This window comes from Carlito syrichta, unplaced genomic scaffold (assembly GCF_000164805.1).
Source record: "Carlito syrichta isolate Samal-C Ts95f unplaced genomic scaffold, Tarsius_syrichta-2.0.1 Scaffold109719, whole genome shotgun sequence".
Lineage (NCBI taxonomy): Eukaryota > Metazoa > Chordata > Mammalia > Primates > Tarsiidae > Carlito > Carlito syrichta.
In genome coordinates, this window is record NW_007053815.1 from 2,676 (window position 1) to 12,033 (window position 9,358).

The following is a 9,358-nucleotide window of genomic DNA, read 5'->3' on the forward strand; positions in this document are numbered from 1 at the left end:
AGAGAGAGAGAGAGAGAGAGAGAGAGAGAGAAAGAAAGAAAGAAAGAAGAAAGAGGGAAAGAAAAACTGCTCTGTATTGGGGTCTATCTGCTTCCTTAAAGTTTCAGTTCAGTGAGCATGAGTGGATTCCATTTTGGTTTGGCTTGGTTTTGGGGGCCTAGTGTAGGAACTCAGTCTAGAACAATGGCCTCTCATAATTTTAATAATTCTCTCCTTTTTGCCAAGTTTCAGCTAAGTGAAAATGTGACCAGAACTTTGGGTGCTACTCTCAGTTTCCGTCATTTTGGGTTTCCACTTTGGGTTTCCAATATGAAAGTATGTCATTCGTAGGTTATGGTATCCTCATGATCACACATTTCTTTGAGTTTTTGACATTCAGTTGAAGAGAGATAATTTGACATTCGACGGATGGCTGCATATAATGCAGTGCATTACTATTATAGCTATCAGGAGGATAATAACACTGGTTTGAAGTATGTTTCTTAGTCAGGGTCCCCATGAACCAGACCAACTAAAATCAAATAGATTGAGGAATGAGCCAGATGAAGAGTCTACTTGTTTTAACCAAGCAGTCCATTTGTTAATTCCTTGCAACTGGGTCACTATAATATCCAATATGTTTGTCCACATTGCTGGCAACAATAATTGTCAGCACCTGCACAAATTCTTCTATGTCCAGCCAGCAGGTAATCTAGAGCAATTTTATTACCTGGCAAAACCTTAGAAAGGTAATTAAAAGAAGTCTGTTGTGAAACTATAGCTTTTATAGTAGCATCTGTGATAGAGCCTATTATGAAAGATAATTTTTTTAGTCACTGCTTCATTTACTTCAAACCATGGAAAAGGAGACCTAACAAATGAAGCCTGAACAGAAAGATGAAGGCCTCCTGGCAATGTTCTCTTTAACCTATGATGTAAGTTAAGAAGAGTGGGCCAATGTTCTGCTTTTGACTGATTATTGAGCAACACAGATATCATTTAAACTCCTAGCCCACATTGGTTCCCATCTTCCATAGATCATCATAAAGTTGCCCATGTAGAAGGATGACTATCAAATGCTTCAGAAGTAAAAGTATACCGTAAGTGTGCACATAAGACCTCTTTTCCAGTTCTATTGCTCATAGAGGAATAAGCAAGAAGTAAAAGTTATATGATGGCAGAGAAGTTTTGATCTGTGATATTGGGTAAGCTGTCTACATTTAGAATGCTATCTGTTTCTGGGGAGAAACTTCCCTGGTTAGCTTCACTTTAAAGTCTCCAAAGGATGTACAGTCTAAGAGTTCAGCAAGGCCTTTCTGCATTCTGAAATTATGGGACTAAGGTTTGAGGTCCTAAAGTTTTGCTGCATTGTGGGTGGCAAAGACAGTTTTTCTTTGATGTCATTTCAAGAAAACCCAATAACTGGGTTCTAGATAATAAAGGATTTGATTGTTCTTAGTTGGTGGGTAATAAAAAGCTTATTTTGCTTGATGAAAATCCACTTTGGTATGGTGCATGAAAGCCTTACAACATTTAGTCATATCATAGTTTAGGAGCAGAAGATACATGAGGTTCTATTATTAGAAGCATAGACTGTCCAATGTCTGTATCATAAAAGGTCAACTTATGCTTTCCTCTGAAAGTATATCTAATTGTCATCAATCTGCAATACCTTTGACCAAGGCAATTCTTTCAATTCAGTTAGTTTTGTCTAATGTTATTGTATCTGTACTAACTTATTTAACTGTTTTCCAATTTGTCCAGTGAAGCAAATACCTCTATCACTGAAGATATTTCAGAAATGTCCCATGAGAGAAAATTTCCTAATAACCTTTTAGCTACTGTTATACAGTTGGTCTCCCTGTGTTGGAAAGCTTCTATACAACTAGACAACACACAGTGAAAACAGTAGTTAAATAAAATTCCTCTGTAAATGTTCAAGTGGCCCATTAAGGCTAAGTCTACCTGGAGTTTTGATTGTTTTCCCAGGAGTTTGAGTTTGACAAGCCAAGTATTGGTTATAAACTATTCTAGCAATTTAGAATAGTCAAAACACACACACACACACACACACACACACACACACACACACACACACACAATTAAAGCCTTTAGGACTTGGGAAGGACCAGACAGCCATCTAGCTCTCCTATGAGTTGATACTTAACATTGGACTTAAGGTCTCCTAATTACCAATTTTGTTTCTCCAATTCAGGTGCATATTATTGCTTATTAAATGGGTTATCATAGATAATTTGACTTGGACTATAGAGTTTATTTAATTTGCATATCTTAACAATTTCTATACTGGCTGATTTAGCACAAAATCTAGCAGTGTGTGTGTGTGTGTGTGTGTGTGTGTGTGTGTGTGTTCAATTAATTCTTGTTAACTGCTTGGATTAGCAGTTTTATAAAACAGTCTCTTTATTAGCATTCTGGGAATTTTTGCTCAATCCAAATAACATCATTCTAAAGTTATAACCCTGTGTCAAGAGTGTATGTCAGGGTCCTTTTCATAAGCCTCCTTGAAGACACAACACTTTAGAATTTTACTTGCTTGTTATGAGCTTTCAGAAAATGCATCAGATTAAGCAATTAATTGTGAAAACAAGACTTAAAATAGTCATGGTTAAAGACACAAATGACAAGAAAATTAGGTTATTTCTGTAGCCTACAATGATTTAACATAATAATCATGTTTATGACTTACATACTAAGACATGAAGATTTTAGGAATCTCATGCAATTTTGGAAAACATATTAATAACACATTTATACAAATATAACTGAAAGAAGATTGAATGTCATTTTTTATTTGATAATGCTTCCTATATAATCTAATATATCAAATAAGACTGTTTATTATCTATATTTTGAATGCATTCATAACATCTCAAAGTTAGTTTGAGGTCAAAAGACTTAATTTTAAATTTGATCTTTGGAAAGCCTGCCAAATATGCCCAAGGTTTAAAACACTTTATCAAAATAGGATCACAGGTCTTTGTAAAATAAAAGTCATTCATTTAGCCAAAGTGATAATTAAAAGATAAAAAAAACCAAAAACCTGTTTTTTTAATAGAAATTAGACTCAATTTTTCAAACAATCAAAAGACCCAATAAAGACTGTATGACACAGAATTTATCTTCTTTTTCCTCTCTCTCTCACTTTTTGACATTTACTCAAAACATGAACAAAATCTTCCGTTATCTCTCATTCAAACTATACAAAATTCTTGTTCAAAGGAGAAAACCAAAATTTACTTTTGTATTAATGTATTATCAATAATACAAAACTAATTTTAATAAACCTTATAAACAAATCTATGCAATTTTAGTCAGTTTTTGAAAACACAAGATTTTCATAAACCTTTTATAATCTCTTACATAATTTTTCTATTTCTTCCCAACTTTCTATATTTATTTAGCCTATAGCATTTTTTACTTCTTCAATTTGAAAAAATCTTTAAATAATTTCTAAACTGACAAAATTATATTTTTTCAGCAAACACACATTTTCATGTCTTTATAACTTTCCTCACCAAAAACATATCTTATTTTTCTTGCATATATAATTATTTCATTTTTTTAGTAGTTTTAATTATATATATATTAGTTTGAATTTCAGCTCTTAGTAACTCTAATTTCTAGTGAAAACCTAGGAAGTAATTTTGAACTGCTATATATCAGTATTTGTAGATTAAAGTCATTTCATAATTTTTAGAAAGATATGTTTCTCATTTTTTGTTTATTAATGGATCTAAATGTATTTAGTTTTTCACTACTATACAAAAATAAAATGCCAAATTATAAAAATTGCTATTTATGTTTAATAATTGTTTTAATATTTAGACTTAGAAATGACTCAGACATTTTATGACTGTCTATTTCTTTTTAAAATTTTTATTATAAAGATGTGGGGTACAATTCAAGTTTAGGTATACAAACATTGATCATGCAGGTACCCTGTTGATGAGGTATGCCCCTCCCCTCCCCAGAAGTCTCCCTCAATTGCCAATCCCCCCACCACCGACAGTTTCCCATTACTGCCAATCACTTTCTTATAGCATTATAATTGTTCAAGGTCCTCTTATGAGTGAGAACATATGGAACTCTGCTCTTTGTTTCTGTGATAGATCACTGAGTATGATCGACTCCAAATCCATCCAGGTTGCTGCAAAGTCCATATATTTGTCTTGTTTATGGCTGCATAATAACCCATTGTGTATATGTAGCACACTTTTTTTTTATCCAGTCCAGCTGCGATGGGCAGCATGGTTGGTTTCATGTTTTTGGTATTGTGAATAGGTTGCAACAAACATACGTGTGCAGGTATCTTCTTTGTAGAATAATTTGAGTTCCTCTGGGTATATTCCCAATAGCAAAAATTAACTCTAAATGGATCAAAGACCTAAATGTAAAACCTCAAATGATAAGAATCTTAGAAAACACAGGAGACACTCTTATGGAAATTGGAACTGGGAACCAATTCCTATTCAGAACCCTAAAGGCCAATACCTTAAGAAATAAGATAGACAAGTGGGACCTCATCAAATTAATGAACTTATGCAAAGCAAAAGAAATCATCAAGAGAGCAGGGCGACAGCCCACAGAATGGGAAAAAATATTTGCCAACTGTATATTTCTTGATTTAGCATAACATGACTTTAAGAGTTTTAATTACTGAAAAGAATTTTAAAACTCTGACACAGATATCCTTCCTAATATTTTTCCTAGTCGTCTGGATCCCAAGTACTTATGTAGCACTCAGAATGGCTATGAAGGGCAGAACCCACTTAAGTCCTAAGTTTATACACCAGATGCAGAACCCAGGACACAGAACAGAACTCCTTGTTACATGGTCTGGAGACAGAGTTGGGTCAAGGACTTGGTTCTGTCCTGGAGCTGGTGGACAAGGTGCTGAGGATATGTCCCATGACTACAACATGGTCATCTGTTCATACCTCAGAATCCATGGGCTCAAAACCAATGACATAAGCTCACAGTGTATGCAAGATTTGGGGTGAAATTAGCAACCAGACATTACAGATTTAGCTCACAGACAAATTAAGCAAGTGTCAAAAATTTAGAAGTAGTCTTAAACATGTTTGAAGGACAGCATAAAACCAACTGACCACTAGACCCAGGCAAAAAAATCTACATTATATTTACTACTGATAATTCTGAAGACATTCCTGTTTTTATTTACCAAAATTTTTTTTTATCTATCTTTAGTCATCAAATGCTATCTTAAAGCAGATAGATATATTACATATACATAATACATATAGAGCTATAGACATACAAGACACACAAACAGAAGCAGATTTTTTATCTTTCATACAAATTTTTTATTTGCCAACTCTGAAATAGTTTTTCTTCCCTACCTTTTTGGCTATCAATCTTCCAATTACCTGTTTTATTGCCCTAAACAATACTTAGACAATCCTAAATTTGCACTTCCAAAGGAATGACTTGGGTGAAACAAGATAGAAAATTTATGTCTCAAAAGTACAAGACCTGAGATTTCAGGCCTAAATATTGTATCAGCATTTGCTCAAACCAAGGAAGAAGGGTGTAGATAAAGTTCCAGTTGAGACAAGATGACCAGGAAAAGTATTTTAAAGGTAAGACTTCTTATGTACATTTAAACCAATGACAATTGTTTCTTCCTCTCTTCCAGGACAGAGGCAGACACCTCACAAATGGAGATTTTATTTTCTCTTTCTTTCTTTCTTTCTCTCTTTCTCTCTTTCTCTCTTTCTCTCTTTCTCTCTTTCTTTCTTTCTTTCTTTCTTTCTTTCTTTCTTTCTTTCTTTCTTTCTTTTTCTTTCTTTCTTTCTTTCTTTCTTTCTCTCTTTCTCTCTTTCTCTCTCTCTCTCTCTCTCTCTCTCTTTCTTTCTCTCTTTCTTTCTTTCTTTCTTTCTTTCTTTCTTTCTTTCTTTCTTTCTTTCTTTCTTTCTTTCTTTCTCACTCTCTCTCTTTCTTTTTCTCTCTTTCCTTCCTCCCTCTCCCCCTTCTCTCTCTTTCTCTTTCTTTCTTTCTTGGAGGTGAGTGTCTCACCACATTATGCAGTAGCATAATCACAACTCACCACAGCTTCAACCTCCTGGGCTCAGGCAATCCTTTTCCCTCAGACCTCTGATTAGCTGGGACTAGACACATGCACCACCACACCCAGTTATTTTTTATTTTTTTTGCACAGACAAGTTCTCACTATGATGCCTAGGCTTGTTTCAAACTCCTGGGCTCAAACAATCCTACAATCTTGACTTTCCAAAGTGCTGAGATTATTATATAGGCATAAGCCATCATGCCCAACCTACAAAAGGATTTCAAAATAGCCAACTAAATGCCAGAAAGGTATATTTTGGAGACCAATTTAGTTCAATAGGTGGTCTTTTATAACTTAGCTACTGTTTCTTAGCTCAAATTACTGAGTTCAGGATGAAGTCCATCAAGAAATAGGGCAAAGAAAGTATTCTCTTCCTGGACTCAGCCTGGACAGCTCTAAAAAAAAGTCTACTTTACCGGAGGGCCTACCTTTTACATACATTTTAGTCAGATTTCTTTTCATCTTTGCAGCGGGATAGTAACTAAGTCAAAAGGTTAGCAGATTAATTTTTTATTAGAGTCAATTAAGCATTTAATTTGCCTTTTGAAAAGAGTATTTTTAAGAGACAATGAAAATATTGAAATATTTCTAGAAGCTTCTGCACATCAATAGGTGTCTCTGGGTTAGAGAAAGACTAAAAAGTCTTTTTAGAGAAAGACTTCATTTTTAAATGCACTTCTTAAAGTGTGGCATTATTTATTTGAAATATGATTTTTATCATTGCAGAAAGTTCTACTGGTTAGCACTGGTTTAGACACTCTTAAACTGTACATCTGCTATCATTTGAATGTTTTTTCCCCTGTAAAACTCATGTTGAATTTTTTTTTGCTTCCCTCCCCCCATCATGTTGAAATTTAATTGCCATTGTGACAGAATTAGAAACTGGAAACTTTAAGAGGCATCACAAGGTAGAAGGGCAAAGAGAGGATGTGAGAGGGAGCAAGGGTGAGGGACAAACCCACTCTTATGGTAATGAACTCACTTGCCATAAATAAACAAAGGGGATAGAACACAAAACCCCTCTGAATTTCTGAAAGCCAGAGTTTGTACCCACTGCAGTTTAATGTCATTTACTGCCAGTTTTCTTCTGAGCCAGTCAGATGTCTGAGGTCTCTAACTGGATCCAATCTGGTTAATTATTGAATCCAGTCTGGTCCTGGAGCTGGTCCAGTTTCTGTCATGATGTGTAAACACAGTTTAAATAAAAATTTGCTCAAACATAGTCAGATAGCTCAAAACAAAAATCCACAGAGCTACAGAATCTGAGAAAGAGTTTATCCACAATCGCCAGTCGCTGCAAGAGGGCAATGGACACAATGGACTTGCTTGGTCACTTAGTGCTTCTGGGAGTCACCAGGAGCTCTACTTCAAATCTCATTTCAAGCTGGGCTTGGTGGCTCAGCCTGTAATCCTGCGCCTTTGGGAGGCTGAGGTGAGTGGATTGCCTGAGCCTGTGGGTTTGATACCCGCCTGGGCAGCGAGACCTCATCTCTATAGTAAATCAAAAAATCAGCCGGGCATGGTAGCACATGCCTGTAATTCTGGCTACTTGGAAGGCTGAGGCAGAAGGACCGCCGGAGCCCAGCAGGTGGAGGCTGTGGTGGCCGGGAGGGGCCACTGCACTCCAGTCTGGGCAACAGAGACCCCAACTCAAAGAAAAAAAAATCTCATTTCAGGCATTATCTGTTAAAAGTAAAACTTTAGACAAATTAAATTTAATAGAGATTAATTGAATAAAGAACAATTCATGAATTGGGTTGCCTAGAACCAGATTAAGTCCATAGCTACTCTGGGACTGCCACTTGTTTGATAATATTTATGGACAGAAAAAGGAATGTGAGGAACAGAAAACTGAAGTGAGGTCCAGAAACAGCTGGTTTGGTCACAGTTCAGTATTTGCCTTATTTAAATACAATTTGAAGGGGCCAAAACTCTGTGATTGATACAAGAGTAGGTTACACTCTTTTTACAGATCCAGTCAGGTTAAAGCTCACTACATATGGCAAAATCACCAGTTTGGACTTAATATATCTAGGGATGCAGCTTTAACTTAATTTAACAGTGTCTTAATTTCACAGGAGAAAATTAACAAACAAAATCCTCTATCCAGCCCTACTGCTGGATATAACTTCTGCATGGTTATTTTTGGCTACAGCTTCAGTTTATAATAAAAAAATTACTTTATCTTGCTTATTATTACCTTGTATATATAATTTCCATGGGGAATTCAAAGACTAAGCTGAGGGCATATTTTAAATATGTCAAATTTAGCTATCCCAATAACTTTCACAATTATCATTTCAATTTCACCCTCAAAGAGAGCCAAAAAGAAGAAAAATCAGTTTCAGGTGTCTATGCACACCATGAAATTGAACCAAATTAATGTGGACATATGAATAATTTTTAAAAGAGCATCCTTTGCTTTACATCAGTCTCTAAAAGAAATCTGTCACCCCAAAAGTTTAAGATATACTGAGTGATTACCGTTTTAGGTTAAAAGTATGGATAGAATCTTCATAATTTATAGGCAAAGTGATCACTGCATTTTTGGCAAAAATAAAGCTACTAAACTGAAGGAAACATTTCATTCCCTAGGAGCAAAATCATCAGCCGATTGTATCAGCAAGTCCATAAAATTCAGGAGACTGGAGTTCAAATTCCAGGACAGGCAGTCCAAGTATTATGTTCCAATAGATTAAACAAATATGGCTCCTCTTTGGCTAAATGTCTTATCAGAGTCTGGCATTTGGGAAAGAGATATTTTTTGGAGATTCTCATTCTTTTGATCCCACGTTACCGCTTTGTTTATGATACAAACAGCTAGGTATTGCCCTGATTATAACACTTGAAAGGAAGACTATTCCTGCGCCCACAGCACAAAGAGATTTCAAGTTCCAGGACATACCTGAAGAAAAAGAGATATTATAATCATTAGTTATTGGTGTGGAAGCACTTTGGATTGAAGGAAAATGTACCTAAAAATCAAGAGCTATGTTTGGATGCCATTCCCTTGCATTTATTTGGAGTTGGACTAAGGCTTAGATTTGAAGGACCAGAGAGCTGGTGGGAAAAGGGACAAGAAGAAGAGCTGTTGCTAGGATAAGACATGTTTGGGACTGAGACTAAACCGACCTAGAAGTATGTAACTCATCTTTTTTTTTCCATCTAGCCCATTAGTAAGTGAACTTCATTAAAGAGCACTAGCTGGAGTTATGTGCTGGTCATTCTTATCTTATCCGGACTTGAAAAGATTGAGAGTGGTATATT